Consider the following 27026-nt stretch of genomic DNA (forward strand, 5'->3'; position numbering starts at 1 on the left):
TACATGCAATGCAACATTAGGGTATTGGGCAAAAACCTGCATGTGCCAATCAGATTTTTATTTAAACCAGGTCCATTGGCTCCTAAACTGAAATATTAAGGAGCCAAATGGCTGTTTTAGTAGCCAAATAACATATTTTCTCGATTTAGATAGAAAGCCAAAGAAAAGGAATACTGATAACCCGTTCATCGAAAGGTTTAATAAATAGTGTGTGTATGTGTGTGTGTGTGTATTTTATATATATATATTAGTTGAGAAGATAAGTTTGCATTCCCTTTTGCTCATAAATGTTCACACTTCTTTCATGATTTCTACAAATATAAGAGATAAAATATTTTTTTATTTAGTTCTGCCCTTCAGAATATACATTACAGATATTTATATAAAGTATAATATGCATATAGTAGTGTGTTGTCTTCTTGAGCATCAATGAATATTTTCACCTTGTGTAATAGTTGTGTACAAGTCCCTCAATTGTCCTAAGTGGTTTTTTTATTTTTTTTATATTGACCTAGTCTTTCTTTCTGTTACCTAGACACAGAGACTAAAAGAGTGCAAATAGAATTAAATCCCAGATGCAGTTTATTGTGCTACTCCAATCCCAATCAATAATTACCAGAAGAAAAAAGACCAAAATACACACAAGACTCTTATTTTGAAATGTCTGCACTCCCAGTTGTGAGCTCACTGACGGCTGATTCACTGAGAAAGTGAATCGGATTCAAACTGTGTTAACCTGTGCCCTTAACCTGTATCTAAACATCTTACACCGCCATGCATCCCTTACCTGGCACAGTCATTCAAATTCAAAGGTGCCTTTCTCAAGAGTGCTCTTACTGGCTGTAAAAGCAGAATCCTTCATTAATTGTTCTGCATGCAAATCCCAGGATGTTTTTTTTACTTACACGGGAAAGATTTGAACCTATTTTTTATTATTGAATCTATTAATTTTGTCTTCACCAGAAATTTAGTTTAAAAAAAAAATCTTTATACAGTAATCACAAACGAATGGTGCAGCCTGAAAAGCGGTGAGAAAAGTAACAGTTGTCACGTGACAACACTCCCCTCGTGCATGTATTTGCTGCTTCAGAAGAGGTCGGACAATAATTTATACATTAATAATGATTCTGAGAAAGTTTAATAGTAATTTAAATTAAAATAAAAACATAGGATAAAGTTATTTCTATGTAGTAAAATTGCCCAAATATTGGGCATTTCCGATCTTCTAAAAGTAGGTTCATGTCGTATCCATGGTAACAGTAGAATTGTATTTCTTTAAAATCTTGCTCATTGTATTAAATCCGTTACCGGTTTCCCATAGCAGAGAGAAGTGTCTAAGGGATTACATGCAATGTCCTAATGTCATTTCCTTAGGTAAGGGAAAAATCACACTTTAAGTGTTATGCTTAAGGAAAAAACGTATGGTGTTTTATGCAAACGGGCACTGAGCTCTTGAGTTAAAACCCTCAGTTCTTTTGGGGTGATATATGAAAAAGATCAGTTTCAAAAGAGTCATTTGTTCACAACTCTCTCCCGCTGGGTTTATTGTTGCGTGCGGTTTAAGTGAGCTCGTCAGAAACAGAATGGTAAAAAGCGGTGCAAGAAACACTGGTTGTGTGCATTCTAAAAATATATACAATAACTCAAGATGATATCTGACGAAACTACATATGAATATGCACACAACGCGACTGTCCCAGTGGCGACGATTTAAAATTACTGTTGCAAACAATTAGGTAGTTGGGAAGATGATGCTTGATTTATTGATTCAATTGCAAAGAGTATGTAACTCTCTGTGCTGGAATAAGCTTTTTTCTAGCTGTTGTAAGTGGATGTGTTCTAGCATATCAGGAAGGCTGTGTGGACACTGTAGTGAATGGGAGCATGTTGACCATAAATGGCGTCCTTTCAAGATGTGGTCAACTGTGTCAAACTGTTTTTGTCGCTCTTAGTGTGTAGATGTTGTGTTAAAGGTTTGTTGTGTTCTCACTCAGAATGCTATTTAAAAGAATGAGGTTATACCCAAAATGACTGGAACTTGCCATTCTGGTCTTCTCGTAGCATTGTAAAGCTGTGTGATCCAGCGCTGCTTTTAGTTCAGACCAAGCCTGTAGTACACCAAACTCGAAGCCTGTAGTACACCAAGCTGGGCGATATATCGTCGCCACAATCTATATATATCATCATAAAATGTCAATTGATAGATTTTGCTATATCGTGTATATTGAGATGTAAATTTCTATGTGCGCAGCGTGGGCTTATCTATTAGTGGGCAGGGCTTCAAGTGAGACTTTGAGAATTTAAGAAACATGGACAGGGTTTAAAACGTTTTCAGCGGCCGACCAAGGAAATTTAATAACGTTCATCATGTTCGGTGCTTCATTCTCATCTGACGCACAGTTCTATGTTTCATGTGAGTGCTGCGTGTGCTATTCCTTGAGCACAAGTGTTTCCAGCAGGATTCCCGATATTTACAGGAGAGGGCAGAGCGGGATCACTCGCGCTACTCAATAAATTTGTACCCAGAAAAAAAACCCCTGAGAAAAGCATCTCCACAGAACGGGATGACTTCCAACAAAGTCAAGAAAATCAGAGGAGCTTGTTATTAAAACAAATGCGACATCTTTGGTATGGGTTCACAAAAGCCAGCACAGAGCAGAAAAGTGTAATCTTTAAACTGTGTTGCATGACGATAATCACTCGTTATACAAGAAATCTGTTTTACCACCTCCAGTGAAGCACCCAAAAAATATTACGAAAGCCAAAAGATGCTTCACATTAATTCAGCCATCTTTTTTTTTTTTTGCATCTTTTAGATTTATTCTATTTTTATTTTCTGCAAGAAGTGTTTATTTTCGTCGCATTATTATTGTTGTTATTATTTGTATTTTATTTTTACTTCTGCATTATGTTGTATTACTTTAGGAAGATCTAGAGTTTCTTGAGGAAAGTTTATAATATTGGTCAACAACATAGACTGAAATGTGGCATAATGTGAAATTATTATGGTAAGAATACATCTATGGTAAGAATTATTTAAAACCAAGTTATTGTGGGTTTTTTTTGTTTTTTTTTTTGGTTTGACTTTTGTCAAGCTCCAAAAAATAATTATTATACAAGAAGAAATATTTGGATGCATTTAATTCATTGACTGAATTACCCAAAAATAGGAATTACAATATGGTTTAAAGGGGTCATGACATAAGTAATCAAATTTGACTTGATCTTTTGACATAAGAGATCATTGTACTATAAAAACATACTGTAAGTTTCAGAACTGAAAACTTCCTCAATAGAAAAAGAGCACCCTAACCCTAACCAGTTGAATTTATACCAAGCTGAAAAAACATCATGTAACTTGTGACGTCACAAGGACCAAAGACATCTGCATACGCAACGCCTATTTTTCCGTCATTGCACCCTTGGCCCCGCCCACTTGTGCTCTGTCACACAGGTGAAGAGGAGAGGGAGATAGGCCTGTCATGGGAGATTCATCCTAAATGGACTTACACACCTTTTATGTGCCTGTCTGGATTTAAATGGTTTTCTACATAAACATGCATAGAAAGATGTCTTTGACCGCTTGGTACATATCTCGGGCCACTTTTAAAAGATGCGGTGTCAAGTTACAACGCTGAAGAGGAGAAGCTCTCTGTCATTCAGCTGAGCACAAACAATACTTGAAACTGGATGTGGATGTGTCTTCAGTGTATTTTAGAGTGTATTGTATGTTCTGCTTATAACACCAGTAATTTCAATCTTTGCATGGGAACTGTTAGTGAAGGTTGAGGCAGTTAAAAACATTTGGACTACACCACGTCCGGTGTAGGCAGGGTATGAGTGTTAACAGTTGTGCTTGAGTGAACAGTTTAATATATTTGGATGCAATGTGTTGGATGTGCGTTATGTGAAAACACTGATATTTAGTTTTATAATGTTGAGTTGGTTTATTCTCTTCTGATTGTTTAAAAAATGGCTCTATTCGAGGATAGCCAAGTGAAAAATTATCATTTATTACTAAAGTATGACAGGTTCAGTTGTTTACTGGCCCCATACACACACAGAAGTGTTTACACACATCAGTTTTCTCAGAGTAACAAAAACGCACATGAGGCATGGCTCCAGTGACAACCATGCAGTATTGATGGACAACTTTCCTTTGGGTCCACACACAATTCAACCAGCCGTGGCACCAAGTAATGTGTGAGTGAGTGTGTGAGTGAGGTAAATGCATATAAATGTGGTCTCGTGATGTGGTCTGCTCTCACATTTCCTCACTTGTGTTTCCTCACTCTGCTTGTGTGTGTCACATGCTGCCCACAATCACAATGGAAAGGACTGTCAATACAGTATTAAGACTAGTACTTCCCTTTTCGTTAATTGAGCTCATTCAGTGTGATATACCATGAATCCATTGGAACCATCCTCTCACCAGCCCCTTGGATGAATGAGGCTTGTGATTTAAGCCTGCAGTCTTGCAAGTCAGCATCTAGGTATTGGTGGAGGTTTTAATGATGGTGTTGATGGCCCTACTGTCTAATCGGCCGGGGCTTTTGTGATGAATCACCATTGTGTCAGCTGCCATGATCAGTGCGAATTCATTATTGAATGCTTATTGAAGCACTTTCCTATTATTTAGCCTTTTAAAATACTCTACATTCCTGTTCTACCATTATTTGTAGCAATTTGTGTGCCAAATGACATACTAAAGGATGTTTAAGACAGCTGGTTTACTGTCCAGTAAAGAAGAATCCCACTGCTCCCTTTGAGAGTGAAGATGAATGAAATTAGTTTGTTCATTGAGTTCAGTGAGTTCAGGCCTGTTCACACAAGTCTTCTGCGAGTAGGGCCGTGCCCTCACTACACGATTGTTGCTTGGATTTTGCTGTTGCGGAAGAAGGTGTGAGGTTTACGTCAAAAACCTAAAAAAAAATATTGTGAAATCTGTGTTCGCTCTGTCACTTACGCACATTAAATATGAGCAATTCAGGGATGTGATCTACAGTGACAAGAAAAAGTATGTGAACCCTTTTGAGCTGTTTTTTTTTATTAATTGGCCATAACATATGATCTCATCTCCATCAAAGTCATAAGTATAGACAAACATGATGGTGCTTAAGCTAACAACACACAAACAATTGTAATCTTTCTTGTGTTTACTGAATACATCCCACTAAACATTCCCACTGCTGTGGGAAAAGTAAGTGAACCCTTGGATTTAATAACTGGTCGATCCTCTTTTGGTAGCATTAACCTCAATCAAGGGTTTCCGGTAGCTGCAGAATAGATTTGCACAAAGCTCAGAAGGAATTTTGGACCATTCTTCCTTAAAGAACTGTTTTAGCTCAACCATATTCTTAGGATGTCTTGTGTGAACTGCTCTCTTGAGGTCATTCCACAACATCTCTTTTGATTGATAGGGTTGCTCCGATACAAACATTTGGCTTTGGTACGGTACCAGCTCTGGTATCTCAATATCAATACTACTTGGGCAAAAAATAAAAAAAAAATCAGATTTTTTTTTATTAAATGACACAAAATTATTGACAAAAAGAACTGCATAAAGTCTTACAGATAAATATTATGCCTTTTTCTGTTTTAATTTTTCTGGATTCCATTTTAAATGTTTTAAATAAATGTTATGATCAAAATGTGTGTAATCATATACGTACTATACAGCTTTAATTAAATGAAAATATAATTGTTAAAAAAAAATAAAAAAACTACTCGCAAGTTGAAATATCCTAGCTGCAACATTAAAAGTGAATGAGTTCACAACCATTTATAAACTAAACGCACTGCTCTGAAGATGGATACTGTTGGACACACTGCATGAAAATCAAGCATTGGTATGTGTTGCGTGTGTTTGCACGCATGTATGCCTGTTTGTGTGATGGAGATGACAGAGCATATAGGCATTTATATCTCATTTATTCTTTGGCGTGCAATGCATGTGACTGTATATTATTTAATCAAATTACATCTTTCTGTTGTTTAATGATCACACTTGGCCATTTTTTTTTTTTTTTATTATTTTCAAATAGTCTTTGATTTAATATCAAAATGAATATATTACTCTAAACACTGATGTTTTCAAGCATGTTAGATTTAATCGCCATGTTTAATCGCCAAATTTTGAAGCCAAAATGATGTGCTATTTAAAAATAGTTTATACAAGTTGTACAATAATCAATAAGAATTGCATAATCAAACATTAAGAATTTACTTGATTAAATAGATTTAAAGGAATATTTTGTTTCCGCACCTCAATTAATACAGTAGTTTGCAGTACAGCTTAATTGAAAAAATCCACATAGCTCCTCAAAGTGCAGCACACTATTTTGAATTCTGTGTTTATGTATTTCATGGCCAAAATTCTGACTTATTTTGAATACGCCTTTACTATAAATAGAACATTTCAGTTGTTGAATGTGTGTGTCCCAGCTTGCCTCATGTGCTCTCAGCATCAGCAGAGTGTCTGTGATTGTTAAGACAGTCACACAAATACAGACTGTGGCTACTGGATAGACAGTATTGCATAAGAGTGCTAACGAGTACTGGATGTGACAGTCAGGCCGTCTCAGGCCACTGCTATTGCCAGGTCAGGCCACTCATTCTATGAATAGATTTTTTTATATTCACATTATAAATATTCACATTATAGTCTCTGCCTTATGAGTTTGAACAATTAAATTGCCAGCCAAACATCACTTCAATCTATTATGACGGACTTCAGAGGATGAAATGATGCCAACTCCAACCTGCATCACCTCGGTCTATTTATGGACTACGATCTTGAAATGAAATGCTTGGACTAACTATTGCCAACAAAAGCCTTCATCAGCCAATTAACAAGGACAATTGCATCTATGTGAACTTCTGCAATTAATCAAGATGGACTTCAAATACTTGGTCATTAATCTTACAGTTCAAACACAATCGATGTTTAATCACTGACCCTTAACACTTAGTTTAATCATTTTAAACCATGATTTTACCTATACATAATTAATATTTACATTACATTCATAATGTTAGCCAGAGGGGAACTGGCCCCCACAGTGAGTCTGGTTTCTCCCAAGGTTATTTTTCTCCATTAATCTACATCTTATGGATTTTGTGTTCCTTGCCACAGTCGCCTACAGCTTGCTCACTGGGGTTTTTAATACAATTATCATTTAATTATTTTTAAACACTATTAAAAATTGTATTTTATCTAAATTACACAATGATGATTAATCGACTTTATAGACATTACAGTTTTATCGTCTGTTAATGCTGATATTCTGTAATGCTGCTTTGAAACGATGTGTGTTGGGAAAGGCGCTATACAAATAAAATTGACTTGACTTAAATCTAAATGGTTTGGTGCCATGATAATCGACAAGAGTACATTTGTGTGGTAGTTGTTGTATTGTCATTTTGGAGCTTCACATCTCCAAGTTCCCCCGAACATTTTATTTTATGGGAACAAATGACCAGAATATTCTTCAAATTCACCTCAGAGTTGAAAGTCATACATCCTTTTAAGTATCCATATTTGATTGATTTACAGAGCTAGACTATTTCTTCAGAATTAATGTCGACATTTAAGTGAAATGGCATTCAGAGGGAACATCCAACATCCAGTAAAATAAAAGTGAATGTGCACAGTTTAAAGCTGTTTGAACTCTGTCATACTCACTAGCTACTTGTGTGGTAGGCTGCATAGTTTTCTAAAGACAATGTCTGACTCATATCTTTCATTGCTGAGGTCATGAAACAAGTTATCAAAGCATTGTTGTGACACTCATCATGATGGCATCAAGGTCACGTTCACAAACTTATTTTCTGTTATTAAGAACTAACCATTGAATTAATAGCTTTCCTACATGTCTGGAAAGAACTTGCCTTTTGTGATCAGACTTCTGGAGTTCTGTTTGTTTTTGGGCCGGTTGTATCCGATAACCTGAAATTAACACTTCCAGAGCTGCCACTCCCTCAATTTATATATTGGAGGTGAGCGTGAGTATTATTGAAAATGGTGGATACAATGATTTTGGCTTGGGAGTTTTGCAGGGGAGGTCAGTGTTGTCACAATCTGTGGATGTGGCAGCATTGAGTTGAATGGGTGTGCGCGCAAGCCATGCTCATATTGCCCTCTAATGGCCATTTTTTGACATTACTGAAGCTTATGATAATTGAACGCTTCATGCCCATGAACTTTATGCCACACCTGTTTGTGACAGGTGAACTGAGAAGAGTCACTTACTACAAATATTTCTAGCCAGCCATTAAACTGTATTTTGCATTATATTGTAATGAGATTATGTCCCTCTGACATTGAAATAATTTTAATGCTTTTCTCTTTTATTATCATATATTATCTGCTTTTGCAAGTTTGTGATAAACAGTACACGTCAATGTGTTATTCGCAACTGTCTCTCATTAAAAACGGCAGGTGTTATAAAACAAGAAATTTTGTTCTTGATAAATTTGTTTTGGTGACTCACTGCCAGGAATATTTCACATAAGTCAAAGCACGTGGAGTCCTAAAAAGAGAAAAGAACATAGATTATAGGCTCCCAGATAAACTTTTGATTTGTATGTTTGTATGCCTTTGATTTGAAGTGTGCCTATCACTTACATCACCAAGGGTCAGACTATTACAAAAACAAATTACAGTTAGATTATGTATTATGTTTTAGTTTTTTGCATATTCTGTTTGATGTGCATTTTTAATTTTTTACTTTAATTCATGCATCAATCCAACCTTTTTGTTGTGGAATGCTCTTCTAACTGCATTTGGAACAGATTCCTATTAGCTGTAGCCTATTTCTAGGCCCTAGGACAAACATGCTTGTTCTCGCTGTAACATTTACTCGGTGGAAAGAGGATGTATGAATACCATAGCAGCTCATGTAATCATTTTTGCTTATTACATTGTTTGCAGGCTATTGAGAGGTGGAGTGTTTGGCCTTAGCCTTATCCCAGAGAAGCTTCTAGTGGTCAAGTGATTCATTGTAGCATACTTGCATGCAGTGCTATGGTGCCATCTATGGGTAAGCAAAATGTAAAAAAAATAAGACATACAGAATGTTTAGAAAACTAAAAGAAATGGCTCAATTCTTGATGAATGACTTTTTGTCAATTAGCAATATTATATTGTGGGAGTGTGGCTTTAATAATTAACAAGCTTGCTTGCTTTCACTGTTTGCAAGTTTGTTAAAATTATTTTATATTATACATTTTTTTATTGTTGATTTTGTTGTTACGTTTGGTCATTTCTTGTTTTTTGCAGTCTTTAGTTCATTTTCTACTCCAAATTAACCTTCATGGTGTTTTGTGCACCATGTTGTGGCCTACGTGTGCAGGTCTATTTTTTTTTTCTAATGCAGGGTGATGTTTGCATAGCATGCATTAGACTTCCCTTTGGGAGGCTTCTAAATGTCATGTAGTAAATGATTATAAGAAAATTTCAAAATGTGACGTTGCAATAAATTGTTAAAAAAAAAAAAAACAATTTTTTACCACGTGTAACATATTTGTAACTAAGGAAACATTGCTGAATTTACTCAAATGTTTGTTAATTTTACTCTTATCCATGTCATGCTATAAAGTTAAGTAGATTTTAGAAGAAAAAAAATCTAAATCTTACTAGTAATTTTTTCCCAGTGCAGTTACTTTTTTAGATTTTTTTAGTTTTTAAAGGGTCATGAAACCCCAAAACACATTTTTTGAGATGTGAACAGATATGTACTGGATGCACATCACTGACAACAATGATAGCACTCATTATGTTTATTGTAAAGTGTTTTTATTTATTTTTTGAGCCATTTCATCTTCCGGTTTCAAAAGGAAAGTTGAAGCAACGTCACAAAAATGAGGTATATGGCAAACTGAAGAGTTAGTATTGGTAGGACAGCATGCATTTATGTCACTATATTCTGAGCGTATCTCAGAATATAGCATGTCTGTCGGTTGGCCGCTGTCACGCTTCAAATAAGAGGCAGTGGTGTATTCCAAGTGTATTTGGGGAGGCTTTTCTGTTTAGACGGCACCAATCGCGTCTTCTCGCCATGTGTGAACAAACAGGATAACACGAAAGCTTGTTCAAAAGCAGAAGACAATGATGAAAACCCAAATCTCAGTCATGCCAACTCTTTGATCTACTTTACATAAAGTTCCGGATTTACGTGTATTGTTTACTGGTGTTATGTCGTCATGACAGCTGAAATACTTGATAATTTTGAACACACCAAGTTAGTAAGTGATTTATCATACTAAAGTCATGTTTAAACTTTATCCTCAAGTATTGTGTCTATACAGCATTGCTAGTTTTGATGGTAGTGTCTGCTCTGTGTGCTGTTCTCACTTCATTCTTAAAAGTTTGAATAAAATATCAAAATTGTTTTACAGGTTTGCAAACTGCTCTATCATCTTAACTCTTCACACTTTTGTCCCATGATTAATATACAGCCCAAAACCTTTTTGTTTTTATCTTCACTCAATGTCATGGTTCAGCAAGTAGGACTTGACCCCCCTCCGTATTCCCTCTTTCCACCCACAATACCAGCCCACATATTTACATATTTTCCTGCCCGATACTGAAGTCGTTTCTCAGTCTGAGGTGTGAAAATAGTTTCAGTGCTTTTCTGCATTTTGAAATATTAACTATTCCAATAGATTTGTAATCAGACCACCGCAGTAGCTAAAGAAACTATGGATTTTTACATGTTCTGAAGAAAATTTGAGTGGTGCTTGCCTGTGCAAAAGTCACCTCCATTATGTTCAGAGTGGTTACTTGCTAGTTGGTTACTTAATGTCAATGGAGCCCACCCCCAGATCTCCATGATAATTCTATGGAATTTTATGCCAGTTTTATTATCCGGCAGGCGAAAATCTTATGTGGAAAGTCCTAAAACCTAGGTATAAGCACAATATTAATAGTGATGCTCACCTAAGTTAGCCCCATTTAATATTTTATTTATAATAGGCCTAGCAGCTGAACAGTTTCTTAGGCCCTTGTTGCCAAGAAATCTGTCATTTTAAAATGTTATACTGTATAAATTGTGAATGAGTACTGTTGTTATTGACCATGTTGACTTCATATTTGGCTGTTTCTACAAATGAACAGTAGAGGGCATATGTGACCATTTAAACTGCATGTAAATGCCTCGACCAGCCTTGCTGCTTTGTGTGGTAACATCAAATATGTTCCTGGTTAAATGAGCTAAATGATTTAGATCATTTTAGCTTACTTGTATATCTCTATAATTGATTATGACTATATCAGTAATAAGACCAAACAAATTAAATGCCCTCATGGTGAAATCTTTTGTAGAAATGCTTGACATACATGGTCAGCACATATGACTGCATGTGTAATACACTGTCTTCCCATGGTCATGGAAACCAGGATGGTCATGGAAACCAGGATGAAGTCATCCATTGTTTATGTTTTGAAGTTTGTCGGCTCGGCAGTTGTCGCATCAAGATCAAGCATTGCCATCACAACAGCATCATATCCTTATAAAGCTTATTTAAATAAAGTTCCTGCTTTCGTGTCCCTGGTGGAAAACAGCATCTTTTTTTCTCGTGTCCCTGGTTGTACAACAGCATCTTTTTTTTACTGTAATACAGTAAAAAAAAAAATTCTGTTACTGTAATGAGAATAATCTTTGAAAACAATAGGAATAGTAAAAATGACGTTTATGATCATTTGGGGTAAGGTGACTAATCAGGCCCTTTATTGTCTATTTTCTCAGATTGATGTGTATGGAAAAACATTAGTTGTTTTTCAGTGTTTAATTGTCTTGACCTCATGCTGTACTGAGCCAGTGAGAAGTAGGGGTGCTGTTTGTTGGGTTATGTTATAGGTTCATTAAAGTGTAAAGTTTCTTTTAAAATCTAAATTGTTGTAGCGAAAACACAAAGTAGCCCAAGATTTGTTTTGAACAATGCGTTGGCTTATTTCCTGAAATATTTTGTATGAAATTAGTAACCAGACACTCCTTTTACTAAAGATGACATTCGACTTGTTTCGCCAGGTACGTCATAAGCCTTGCTGCTTTGGAAAGTTTGTTCATTTGAAATTAAATATCCCTCCTACCTGCACTTTTACGGTTATAAGGACATTTTAACAATGGGGTTTTAGATCTTGCTTCAAGCTTTCGTCATGCAGGATGAAAGTGTAGATGTTTTTGAGAGTTGAATCACCTAATGAAAGGTTACCTCTGCATGGTCACATTTATTATGGCCAAAACATCATCAGCTACTTTACACTCCCATTCCAAATGAATCCATTTTACAGCTGCTGTTATCTACATCTGTGTCTCACAGTAGTACATATCTGCCTGGGAACATTCCACGAAATCATATGCAATTCCAGTTTTGTCTTCAGGGAAAGCATATTCTGCGTAGTGACACCTTGCTGGACTAGATTTCATATCGTGTTTTGAGGGAGAAAAAAGCATGTTCATTAGGCCATTACACAGTAAACAATATTACACTATATCATTATAACAAAATGGATTTCCAGGGTATTTCAAACACTAAGTATCCATTGCAATGTACATTTTGCAATTAAAATTTGTGCAAATCATTCCTACCTCAGGAAATCGGAACTGTATGTACTAAAGTTTCTTGGGTTAATTTACTTCTATTTGTATGTAGCACTACTTTGTCGATCACTCACTCTGGGGCAGTCAGGTTGACAATAAAGCCTGTAACTTATCCATCCTGTTTAAATGCTGATGTTTTTTGGCACAACAGATCTACTAGCCACACTTAATTTTGATCAAAGTCTTAAACGAATGATTTTATATCAGTGTTACTGTATACTATCACGATATAGATATTTTGGCTAAAAATTCAATAATTAAAAAAGGTTTGTATTTTAAATAACCATGTAGTAACTTAATTTGGGAGATAAGTGTCTCCAAATAGTGTAAAATTGTCAAGATATTTAGAAAAGAATAGAATGGAGTATATTTTGATATATTTTTCATATATCAAAGAGATGATGCTAACGTCCGTTACGCTCACATATTGCTGTGCATACTGTTTGTGATTCCAGGGTCTGATGATAAATTATAATAAAAAATAAAATAAAAACAATCGTGACAGTTTGTTTTTTCTTGTGAAAACATCATTGCTTGCCTATTGACATTGAGTGATACACTGCCCTCTGGTGGACAGAACATATACAACTTAAATTTGATACCAAAATAGGTTTTACTGAAGGCATTAAATGGTCAAAATATTATTAATAAATATTCGAATATATTCGAATATTAATATTAAAAAACAAACGAACTTCGAATATGATTTTTGGGCAAAAGTCAAAGCCCTATTGCTAATCTATAATATTACGTGGCGAGGCTAGTTAAAATGTATGTAAAAATCTGAATTACTAGCCTGAACAGGCCAGCAGAAAAACATCCTTACTGTTGAGCTCTGACATGTTTATCAGACATTGTAAGGAGACAATGACATCTCACAAGTGTGAGACTGGGAGAAAGACCTAGACATGATAGCTAGGGATAGAGAGAGTGATTTGGAGGGGGACTGGCAGAGCCCAGCCGGTTATAACCGGTCTTGTCGACTCAGTCAAGCTCACAGTCCCTATAGTACAGTTACAAAAAGACAGCTGGGTTTTCCCTGTTCAAATATATTCCTCACATTTCTATTTGTCTTTGTCATTTACACCCAGCTAGTGGCTTCAATTCATGATGACTATAAGGTCTCAAAGGCCCAACAAAAGGTCAAACAAATAGCAGTGCTTAGTTGATGATAGAAACACTGAAGCTAAAACCAACAAACAAAAGAACTAAGACAATATGGCTGTAGGGTTAGTTGCTATGACCGTATATACAGTGCGATGGTAGAAATGTGTCGACAGGTAGAGATTTTGCTATACCGCTCATTTATATCAACAGATTTATTAGCCCAGCTATCAGTCGGCAGGAATGTTTAACCTAATTTACATGTGTAAGTGATGAAAAATCCTGGAGTAATAGGAAGTTACAGTGTGGGATGTATACCAAACAGGTACCATACACACTCATTATAAAGCTTGGAAGAGCCAGGAGATTTTTTAATATAACTCCAATTGTGTTTGGGTGAAAGAAGATAGTCATATACACCTAGGATGGCTTGAGGGCGAGATTATGGGATAATTTTCATTTTTGGGTGAACTAAGCCTTTAAATAGGGTCCGTCTGGCCCGGCTTAAAAATATGTGACAGCTCGTGTCCCATATTGATTCGATATGGGATGCAAAATTTCATCTTTAAATACGGGATGATCCAATATTTTAAGGGAGGAGTGGCAATCCTAGTCTGAAAATGCATTGATTTTGCAACGTTTATACCCCTCATCCACACAAGAATGTTGTTTTCCTCCCCTGAAAACAGAAACGCTCATAAAGGCTCTCCATAACCACATACATTGGAAGAATGATGTTAGGAAACTGAAAACGGAGTTCAACCTTAAACAGCTTAGTGAAGATGTGGCCTTAGTTTTACTGTTTTGAATATTCTGTGTTTTAATGCATACCTCATTCCACCCCCTGTACCTCATCCATTTATTGGAGTTCTGCCCACACCTCTTTAGTATTGTTTGTTTTTTGCACATCCACACATTTTATGTTTATTTCATATCTATTAAAGTGTCCTATCACGGGATATACATTTCATTGTTCATTAAAGACAAATAAGTACTATATTTATACAAGTTACTTTGTCACATTGATTTTCTGTGCGACAATGGTGAATTATCAGTATTCCTTATGCACGTACACATACATATTATACATACCATTTCTTACTCAAGGTGGCGCTGATTTGTCAGTGATTAACTTGATTTACATTTGCACTGCAATATGAAGCAGCAGCAAAGTGGAAGTAAACAATAGCAAGTGTAACATGAACAGTATGACTTGTCATTTGGGTGTACTTCTGAAATTATTTAAGTTGTGCATCTATTTAGATTCAATAAGTGACTGAGAAAACACATGACGCTAACGTCACCTATGACGACGCTATGCTAACGGCCCAGAGGACCAATAATAGCTTTGTTAATGAACTTGCGATTCACAACTTCAACAGGCGTGAAAAAGCCTCGGAATTTTAATTGAAAACAACGTTTCAAGCAAACCCATTTACAAAAATAAATAAATGCACATAACATATTCGAATATTAAAGGCTGCCTATTATTCGTTCGAATATCTTTTTTTATATATATATTCGAATTATATTCGAATAACGAAGTTCGGAGTCAAAGCCCTAATTAGCAATTAGCAAGGAGAGCTTTTATATTTGCAGTAATTGCTGTAGATTATACAGCTTGTATTATATTAACACCATGATGTTTATGATTTTAAGTAGACTATAACAAGTCATTCTTTGAATATCAACTAAATCAAATTTTTGTTTGCCAGCTTGATCTTTTCCTTGGTTACATACGCTAGCAAAATTCAAATCAACATACAATACATCACAGGAAACCAAAAGTTTTGAAGGTATAACAACATCATGTGCATGATCTACAAACATACAATGAAGTGACAATGCAGCAAGTGACAGTTCATTCAACTGAACTAACATTCTCTCACATTGGCAAGAGACCATCCTTATTATTTAGCCCACTTTTGCTATATATATGTCAAATGCATCCTTTCACAATGATAAAGGACATTTGCTTTTTAAAGCATCATAACATTGAATGGAAAATGTGGAAAGTTGACAGTCTTCATTAAGGAAAAGCTTTAATGTCCCAGTCGATTACTGTAGTTTTAGTTTAGTTTGCCCCCGCAATACATTGACATTTTATAAACCACTGTACAGCCAAACGGCGATTGCCTTGAACAGTACCCAGAGATTAAGACCTGATTACAATGAAGATGCAGAAGTCATGGATTTGCATCTGACGTAGACTAGTTGTAATCTAGGATATTGGTTTCTCTCAGAGTGAACTTTAATAAGAAGCGGTTTAGATCAGGGTGCGTGAAAGGAAGAGGAGAGTGAACGGAGTAAATATAGCCAGATTTAAGCACTAAATCACTTTGGGTGAGGTTAAAAAGTAGACTCAAACAATGCCTTTAAAAAAACGTTTCTCTGATACCAGCTTATAGTTCGTGTTCAAAGGTCACCTTAGTTAAACACCGCAGTTGGCCTGCGAGGTAAACTTATTTCCCAATAGTAATGTTAAGCATTTCCTGAATTGATCAACTGCACTTTGCATGTGATCTGTCTGCATGCACACTATTGGAGCACAGAGTAATGATAGGAGCATTTTTTCAAAGACCAGACATGCTCTCTAGTAATCACTATCCCTTCTGTCATTAATACCAAGAATGGCAACCAGTTTGCCAGATCAGCAAACTCGTAATGTGGTTACTAAATAGCAGAGAATTCTTAAGTTTGTTAGACTTGGGCTTGAGACTGTTTTGCTGAAAAACATGGTAAGCCACAGTGCCTCTGTATACTGCAGCACTGTAAAGGCTGAATTAGTCTGACATGTTCTTTAACTCCTAGCGAGAAGCATTAGGCCAGTGCATGAGCAAGGCAATGACTTGTGTCTGAACATGTATTTATTCTACATTGACAGCACTCCTATCTTGTGCACACAGCACACATCTGTTATTCTGCCAGTCCATTTGCCCTGTGCCCATGCCCCTTTTCTGTCTAAACAAAGTGCAGAAAGGGGAGGACTGGCAAAGGAAGTGGAGCTGTGTTCCTACACAGTGATTATTGTGAATGGGGGTCCCCTCGCAGAACGAAGCAGCAGTTATGTAACACAATGAGTACAGGCTGGGCTGGAGTCTCCCTCAGGTTCTCTTCCACTTGAGTGGAGAACAGGGTTATAGGAAAATGCCATTTAAATGAGGGATTCCTGTAATAATAATAATTCCTTGCATTTATATAGCGCTTTTCTAGGCACTCAAAGCGCTTTACATAGTATAGGGGGAATCTCCTCAACCACCACCAGTGTGCAGCATCCACCTGGATGATGCGACGGCAGCTATAGTGCGCCAGAACGCCCACCACACACCAGCTATTGGTGGAGAGGAGATGGTATAGTTATGTAGCCAATTCAGGGATGGAGATTAATACGATGCCATGGTAGATGTGGGCCAATGGGGGGGTATTTGGCCAGGACACCAGGGATTTTTAATGACCACAGAGAGTCAGGACCTCGGTTTAACATCTCATCCGAAGGATGGTGCCTTTTTTTTACAGTATAGTGTCCCCGTTACCCCCTGCTGGCCTCCCTAATACCACTTCCAGCAGCAACCTTGGTTTTCCCCAGGAGGTCTCCCATCCAGGTACTGACCAGGCTCAACCCTGCTTAGCTTTAGTGGGCAACCAGGAAAGAGATGCAGGGTGATATGGCTGTAGTCTCCACAGAGACGGTGGTTGCTTTGGCCTGGACACTGGGCCCCTTCTCTTCTACACATTGCCCCCTGCACTGAATTATTCTGCGGCTTTTTTCCCTTAACTTTCAGATAATGGAATTATGTGTTGGATATTTTGTCTATGTTGACTTTATATAGCTCTGATGATTCAGCAGAATGGTAATCCATATGACCATTTTATTTTGTTCGGTTCCAGAGCTATTAGCGAAAAAATAAACTTATTATTTTTAAAGCTAATTATTGCTCCACCTAGTGTTGGATGGATTTTAGAGTGTGCACCTGAGTAGTGGGGGGATTTTGTACCATCCCATAAAGTTTTGATCTTTACGATTTACGGTCTCTGTCACTCAGACACTTTTAGGGTAAAAAAAGACCAAGGGATGCACCGAAATGTCAGCCACTGAAAATTTTCAGCTGAAAATGGCATTTTTTGTTTTGGCCGAAAGAGAAAAAAGGCCGAAAATATGAGCCGAAAATATATGCATCCCCGCTCCTCAGTGCTCAGGTTTCACTCTTGATTGATCTTGCCATAATCATGGCGCTACAAAGCAATGGCTGATGTCAGTGGTGTGGAAATAATTCAAAGCAGTACCGCTGCTCCCTTTTTGCATATTACGCAGTCTGCATAGGGCCCCAACTCCCTAGGAGGGCACCAGAAAGTCCACCGGGTGCCTTCCTCGCACGTTATATGTTATTCAAGGACCCGAAAGCAGTTGCAGAACACAGACGATCGAATCACACTCAAATCACGAGAACGCGACAATCCTCAAGACTACTGGTACATGAACAAAGATCGCTTTCCATTGCTTGCGCAGACTGCACGCAGATATTTATCTGCCCCAAGCATCAGCACACACAGAGAGAGACTATTCAGTGCAGTATCTCATGTTCTTGATGAGAAACCTGCCACTTTTACTTAACTAGAAAGTAGTCCAATTTGCTGTGTGTTATAGCAATTACATTAAAATTGGTTTAGCCCTGCAAAACTTTGTTCTTCACTTGAGGCTACACCTGTTTACAGTTGAGGTTGGTTTTAGTTTGAATTACTGCTGTTTTGCACTGTTGTTTTGCACAATAATTTTATATTAAAGGATGAATACGCTTACATAAAGAGAATAGAGGCCCTCTGCCGTTCTGTGTTTTGACTGTTGCTTTCATTAAAATGACTGTGCATATTTAAACTATTTGTATTTGCAAGATGCTAGCCTAGAGCTGCTAAGTTCATTACTTGACTGCTGTTTTGCATATCATTATAGTTTTCTAGAACGTTACATTATTTGGATAATTGGTAAAAAAAAAAAATCTGTTAAATTTTATTGTTAAAGAATTATATATTTAATATTGTTTTAATATATTTTCTGTCCAATTTTGGTGCGTTACTTTAAATAAAAGTGTGATAATTTTATTGGTTTTTAGTTTTTCAATTCAGATTCATTAAATTCATGAACTTAATTAAAAAGTAGAATATTAATAAAATGTTTTATATATATATATATATATATATATATATATATATATATATATATATATATATATATATATATATTTCAAAAAAAAAAAAAAAAGAAGAGTTTTCGGCTAAGTGCATCATGAATTTTTGGTTTCGGCCCAGTAGTTTCATTTCGGTACATCCACTGAAAAGAACGATAAGAAAATCAGTACTGTATATAGTCAAATACATACTGTATATATACTGTATATAGCGCTTTGGTGCTTGGACCCCAAAATATGCATTTTAGAGTTTTGCAAATGTAATTTTGTTTTAATTCCAAAAACTAAAAATTAGAGGTAGGCAGATATATCGTTGCAGATAGTTGCTTACATGAACAGTTATCTGCAAAAATCTATGACGATAGTTGCAGATAGTTGTTTTATTATCATTCCTCTATGTTCCGCTGTCTCCAGCACTGGAGGAATCTTAATTGTAAAATGGCTTGGTTCTACAGTATAACAATGGCCTTTAGAAATGCAATAACAACAGTAACTGACACCGTTTTGGGATTTTCTCACTTCAGTGGATATTCTGTTATTTACCTTTATTAAATAACCTATACCGCCTTACTAATGGTAACATTAGGCCAATATCTTTGTGTCTCATGCTGTGGCCATTATGCTCCCTTACTGAATGTTGCCTTACACTGAGTCACTTGCCTGTTATTGCAAAGCGTGTATACTGTGTTGCTGCAGGTGTGATTGCTCACACAGGCCAGCACACGACTGCAGAGATGCTTATGTGGAGGGAGGGTTTGGAATGTGTCCCACCTCATTGCCCGACAACTCTGCGCTGTCATCATGGCTCTTTTCCATAGAGCAAACTGGCTTCAACTGGTTGACCCTGAACATATATGTTCTTCTCAGAATTAGGGCAGAGCAAAGAGAGAGGAACTCTTTTCACAAACTGACATGACAGATGGAGAGAGGCAGCAGGCGGGGAAAAGAAAAAAAAGACAACTGAGTAAATTATTAGGTGAATATGTGGATTTCCTCAGTTGTTGTATGTGTATTTACATAAGGTTTCCCTTGGTACATAACATGGACAACTTTGCAAAAAGACGTTTGTTCGGTTTAAAAATATATAACATTAAATTAGTTACTATATTAGTTCTAAATTGTTTATATTTTTCAAAAAATCATGACCAAGTTTGTTGACACTTTCTATTTGCCAAAAGTGTCTGAATACTTTTTGGGCCACATAATGCATTTTGTACTTATTTTACAAAATATTAACTTTTAAATTTAAACAGAAAATGTGCATTATCCATTGGCAAGACTATAGATATTTAGGAACTAACAGTAAGTGAAATGACCACTTCTTTTAATTGGCCAAGGATACACTGTTACCAACTGATGCCAGTAATTTCAGTTGGTCTATCACTATTTTAGAGGACTGATGTACAACTTCAATTTACATTACTAAAAAGACATTACTTAAAGTTTAAGGGGTTGTTTGCCCCTCAATTGCACATGAAATTGAACTGGAATGATAAAAAGTGTTTAACCATAATTCACGAGCTGAAAAGGCAGGCCTGTTATCTCTCTTGTTACACCAGGGTAATTACTGCTCAGTCTGTACACTAGAACTCTACTTTATCCAAGAACCGTGTGCTTTTGATATTGTGCTGTTCATGCACTGTACACATCCTGTAGGGTTGCATGAGGAACATTGTGTTCCCATATGCAGTCTGAAGAAGATACCCCATCCTTTTTTCTTTTTTTTTTTTTTTTAAAAGTGTGGTATCAGAGTGAGATGGATGGAGATCATAAGACTTCTCTCTAGGGTGGAACTGTTTGGACCAAAAAAATCTAATTGCGATTTATTTTGGAAAATATTCAGCATGACTTTTAAAGTTTAAAACAATAATAACAATAGAGTGTTTACTTTTTCCCAAAATTAAGCCATGGGCAAGCATGCTCTACTGCCAATAGAAATACTGTTAAAGAAAGGGTGTTCACACTTTAACCCTCTTAAGGCCAGATATACTTCATACAATATAGAAGAACAAATGGGTAGGGCATAACCAAATCTGTTAACAACTATTATTATTCTTGTTATTATTATAAAACAGCACCATAACTATGTAATATTTTCTTAACCTGCATGCAACAGCTTTATTTTAGTGGAAGCTTTTATTTTGGCGGTACACTAGGAAGACACGAAACAAGAGAAATGCTCTCGTCGACTTTTCTGTTCACAAAAAAATTGTGTTATGAGGTTACTTTAGATTTGGACAGTAACTTTTAGCAGCCAATCATATTTGGAATTACACAAATGTGCAGTTTGTGAATCAAGAGCGCTCTGTTCATTAGACTCGCGCATGCTTTTAGTAACACCACAGAGAACAGAGCTGTGCACATACAGTAAGTGCAGTGAGCAGCACATCCAGACAAATTTATTTCATTAAATCGCAGCCTTTGCTTTTTATATGATGATTTAAATTTGTCTTGCTTAATCATTCAGCCCTACTCCTCCCATTATCCTAGTGCTCATATTTCAGTCTAAATTTAATCGTTTAGCAGCCACAAAACATGAACATTGTCTTCTTGCTGTGAGATGCCTGATATGTAAAAGTTATCAGCCTTAACTCTGCACTACAGGCTGCTGGGAGAATGTAATTATAAGATGGATGCTTGTTAACTTTACCCTGGACAATGTTTATTCATCTTGGGCTGAACTTTTACTGACTCTGTGACTCATATTTCACATCTATTTGCTTTAAAGCCATCTGTATGCTAGTGTAGACCTGAAAGCTGACTAAATTATCCTTTAGCAGATATGCGCATTTAAAATTTACCATCTTTCTATACTAAGAGAAAAAAAAGATTTTTTTAATTGTCTCAATTACCCTCCTTCTAATACCACCTGCAACCAACTAGCAAGATGCAAATCATGGTTCATATCTGTGACTTAAGTTATGAAAAATATATGGGGCGAGCCCCTTATATGTCCCACCCAAACTTCTGTTTCACTAGCAAATACGTCAACAGGGGAAAGAAAACTGAAACTTGTCAATTGTTTTTATGGGGTTATTAAAATATATTTGTAAGCCTTGTTTTTTTTTTTTTTAATAACCTAAATTATTCCATATTTATTATATGAGATTCTAAAGTTTTAAAGGAGGGTTAGTTTTGCTCTAGATTTTTGCACCAATTTGACAATCATAGAAATGGATATTGCCAACTTGGCCACCATTAATTTTCATTTATGATGGCAGACCCACATAATATCGCCATTCGCCACATCTTGACCGTGTTTGCAAACATACAGAAAAGTCCAAAATTCGCATTAGGAACTTGACTGGCCGTCTGTATCAAGAACATAGTGTACAATGGAAACAACCCCCCTTTCAGATCCCCCCTCAAATCGCGACATCCCAGCCAATGTCCCATTCAATCAGCCCCAATGAACTGGAGCTTAACCGCACCATCTCAATGGCTGTTTGTCTCAGTCTTTACTGTACAGTTTTTGCAGTGTTCATTTGAGAAAAGTGCACTTAAATAGCTGTGGATCAACAACTACTAGAATATATTGCATGTAAAGGGGCTATAAGTTTCACACAATACAAAATAAAATGGGTGCTTGGGTTCCCAGAATCTGACATCTCGACAGTGCCTTGTCTGTCACTTTATATAAAGGCTACAGTGCTTCCAGACAAAGGGAGAGGGTGGACTGGTGCAGATTTGGTGCATATAACAGCGGCAAGGCAAGAAGGCTTCTGCTATACTAGCCGTGGGCCTTCATGCTTTCTGTAGTGGAAACTAATTAAATGACTAATCCTGCTAATTCCAGGTTTCACTCCACATTACTTATACCTGTTTTGTCTGTGTGCACACTAATAGCAGTTACATAACCACAAATGTTTGAGGAAGTCTGTGACCATTCTAGTTCCCTAAATATTAGAGGCCAATGCTACGCTACAGACATTAAAATGGCTGAGCAACCAAACCTGTGGGAATCCAGAGGTATATTGCCCCATGCAAGATACAAAAAAACAGAAGTAAAAAAAAAAAATGTCATGTCCCCTTTTTTATCCTGTTTTTCTTTATAGTAAAGTGTAGACTGGAAATTAGGGTTGGGAGAGGGAAATTAATTTTAAATTTTTAGGGAAATTCTACACTCCTAAATTCTCTGCTAAACATATATAATTTCCTTTGTGGTGAATCATGGAATTTTAGTACCCTTAAGTACCCTTTACAAAAAGCATTGCCATATTATACTAAGCAATAAATGTGCAGTCATAGTAAGCAATAAATATGCAGCTATTCTTGCATGCTTTTTCTCTTGCTTATGGAGTGAAACTTGCTGAGGTTGTCCAGTCTATTCTGTGTGTGCTGCACTGTCAGAGTTTGAACTGGAGAATACAGGATGGAGCTCTGTTGTGCAACCTGCTGCTGTCAGCCCAATTGGCAAAATGACACTTTCTCTCACGCAGAGTGACAACGTGGCCCTCATTTGTCTGTGTCGAAATCCCACAATGTGATCCCAATGATCTGCACTCTATACAACAGGTTCATTGAATTGCATCTTTTTCAATCAAATACATTTTTATAAATTGCTTTGTTGTGTGGAGAGTGGTAAAATCTACAGATGTAAAAATGATCACTGCAGGTACATATATGTTGTCAGTGTATATGTATCTCTCAGTTAACAAAAAGATAAATCGATGATGAAAACTGAACGTTCAAAGAAATGAAAAGTTTGCATTTATACACTATTCTTAAAATGTTAAATGAACACATCTGTTCAAGGTCTTGTAAAAAGTGATAATGTGGAGCAGAACCTGCAAATATCCGGATTATATTTGGTTTTACATACAGCTGTGAGTCAGCCATTTCGATCATGAACAGCATCAACTCCATTTGTTATTCTTTTCCCTATGATTAGCAGGACAGATTTTTTTCCTCACTGAATAGGATGATACTTTATAGAGAAAATGGAAGAAAATACATTTTATCTTTTTTTTTTTTCTTTTTCAAAGGTAAAATTAAATGTAAATGTATTAAGTAAACATGACATTTCTTTATGGCCATTGTTTTCAAATGTGGGTTGATATTGTGAGAGGGCTTCAGCAGATCTTAATGTTCCTCCGCAGTTTTTCTAATTTGTAAACAATAGCCCTAAAATGTTAAAATAATTTTTGTTGTTGATAATTAAAGTTGATTAAGTATTTGTTAGTTAAGAGCCAGTTCTTATGAAGGAATTTATGGACAGATTTTAAAACCATGAAAACTCAATATACATTAATATAGTATACCCTGTGACTATTTTAATATAAATAAATTCACAGTATTAAGGGAGGTTTTTTAAGTAACATGTTACTTGCGATGAAAGTGTTATTTAAGATCAATATGGACAAAATTTTGGCCCCCGCAAGAAAGTAGTTGAAGAGCCCTGGTGTAACCTTTTTTATAAATTTGGTGGCATGGAAGACTCTGAGTCTCAAAGGTTCTGACTGCAGGGCTTCTGTATGCATCTGTAGCAGAATCTCCTACACAGCTGTTTAAACAGTGTCCAATTCAGCTGCTCTCTTTACGTAACTCTCGAGTCTCTGCAGCCATTCAAATCCTGTTAATCTATTTTACATGTAAATATTGTGGCTACCCAAATTTCAGGTTGGGGACACCAGGATAATGACATTTTTGGCTGGTTTTTAATTGTCAAACAATATAGACTAAGAAGTCATTTATTCACATTAAACTTGGAAACATATGTAAATGTCCTTGTAGGAATTTTTCAACAAATATTACACTCGTAAGAATGGCATGAATAATACACATATACAAACAAAAAAAGTTGCAGTTTGGATTTAAATAAGCAGACACTTAAGAGCCTATGATTGGGCATTATTGCAGTGATTAAAATGTTTCTGCTGGCAACAATTCTTTTAACCCTAACTGATGCAGTGTGTAGCTTCTCATTTCTTAAACAACCGTGGTTGTGGAAAAGATGTTACTGTGTTTCAGAAGGGGCAAATTATTTGCTTGCCTCAAGCAAAGAAAACAATTAAGGAGATTGCTGAAATCACTGGAATTGGGTTAAAAACTGTCCAATGCATTATTAAATCCTGGAAGGATAGTAGTGAACCGTCAGCTTCACGGAAGAAATGTGGTCTGAAAAAGAAATATTGAATGATCGTGATCCGAGATCACAAAAACACTTGGGCATATCAACAGTAGATCTCACAGCTACTTTTAATAGTGAAAGAGCATTTCCACATGCACAATGTGACGAGAACTTACAGGATTGGGACTAAACAGCTGTGTGGCTAAAAGAAAGCTACTTGTTAGTGAGGCAAAAAACGACTTAAATTTGCTAGGGAGCATAAAGATTGGACTGTGGAGCAATGGAAAAAGGTAATGTGGTCTGATGTGTCCAGTTTTATCCTATTCCAAAGCGATGGGTGCGTCAGGGTAAGAAGGGAAGGGCATGAAGCGATGCACCCACCATGCATAGTGCCCACTGTACAAGTCTCTGGAGGTAGTGTTATGATCTGGGGTTGCTTCAGTTGGTCATGTCTAGGCTCAACAATGTTATGCGGTAATAAAATGTCAGCTGAATGTACTGAATGACCAGTTTATCTCATCAATGAATTCTTCCCTGACGGCGTGGTTATATTCCAGGAAATTGTGAAAGAGTGTTTCAGGGAGCATGAGGAGTAATTTTTACACATGAACTGGCCATCACGGAGTTCTGACCTTAACCCCATTGAAAGTATTTGGGATGTGCTGGAGAAGATTTTAAAGTTGGCTCGACTTCCCCGTCATCAATACAAGATCTCGGGCATAAATTAATGCAACTGTGGATGGAAATGTTTTGACATGCATAAGGTTGTCGAAACAATGCCACAACGAATGTGTGGCATAAATAAAGCTAAAGGTGGTCAAACGAAATATTAGAGTATGCAACGTTTTTTTTCTTTTTTACCAGGCAGTGTATTTTATTCATATAGATTAATATTTTATATTTGATGTAAGAATATAAATAATGTAATTATATACTGTAGTTCTGCCATAATTTATTTCATACAACATTTTACAGAGGTCAGGTTAAACCCTCCATTCTTCATTTTGTGTAAAATATATATATAAAAGAAACTGTTGAGTTTCAGTGTAGTTAGCATTTCTTCCAAATTTGCTACAAAGTTAATTACAATTAGTAAATTATATGACTGCTTGCTGTCATATACTATAAAATGCATGCAATACTCATGATGGTGTTTTCTGTCAATGGAGCCAAGGCTCTCTTAAGAGGTATGAGCACTTTATTTCTTTGTCAGCACAATGCCGGCTCCACACATTTACAAGCACTAATTTTTTTTAAGTGCGCAGCACATGAGAACTATATATTTTTATCAGCCTTTGTGGTTTAATAATCACACTGACAACGTGATTTTAATTTGTGTGCTGAACGTTTAAGGAATGACATTTGTACGTCAGATGGAATTGCTTTTTTGGCATCTTTGCATTTACGAACACAAGAACAATTTCATGAGTGCAGTATCGGACCCGATTCTGATACCAGTATCTGTATCAGGACATCCCTTCATATTTCTGACATTGGCCACATCCACACCAATCCGTTTTTGTTGGAAAAATTGCTTTCAGTTTCCAAAGTATGCTGTAATGGTAATGTTTTTTTAAATGCTCCCGTTTTCAGTAAAAAAAAAAAAAAAAACTGTTCAAGTGTGGATGAAAGCCGTAAACATTGCAAATCCAATTTCAAAATAAAAATGTTATAGAATGGATGTGGTGAACTGTATTTAGAACATTGAGACCACGTCTACCCTAATACATTTTGAGTTTCTTAGCGTCATCTTTTTTCTAAATATGCGGTAATGGAGCGTTTGCATAATGCTAATGAAAGAGAGACTCTTGGATAACAGTATGGGATTAAATAAAAGAAGTTGATCATGATTATTGCAATTAAGTCTAGTAATTGCCATTATGTAATAACATTACTCGTGACATGACAGGCCTTTGTCAAATGAAAATGCAGGGATTTAAAACTAATATAGTAGACTAGAAGATTACTTCCTTTTGAGCTTTGAGCTCACAGAGCTTTCTTAAAGATTCTGAAGTATTATGAAGCCATCGCTCAAGGTCTCGGAGTCAGTGGAAAGCTACAGTCAGT

The 27026-nt window shown here is 36.3% G+C and overlaps 1 protein-coding gene across 1 annotated transcript in view; it reads left to right on the plus strand.

The window, feature by feature from the left end:
* tsc22d1 (TSC22 domain family, member 1) overlaps positions 1–27026 on the plus strand; it is a 57103-nt gene that overhangs the window by 20338 nt on the left and 9739 nt on the right. The gene's annotated exons all lie outside the window — the stretch shown is intronic.

The sequence above is a fragment of the Xyrauchen texanus genome, chromosome 14, assembly GCF_025860055.1.
Source record: "Xyrauchen texanus isolate HMW12.3.18 chromosome 14, RBS_HiC_50CHRs, whole genome shotgun sequence".
Lineage (NCBI taxonomy): Eukaryota > Metazoa > Chordata > Actinopteri > Cypriniformes > Catostomidae > Xyrauchen > Xyrauchen texanus.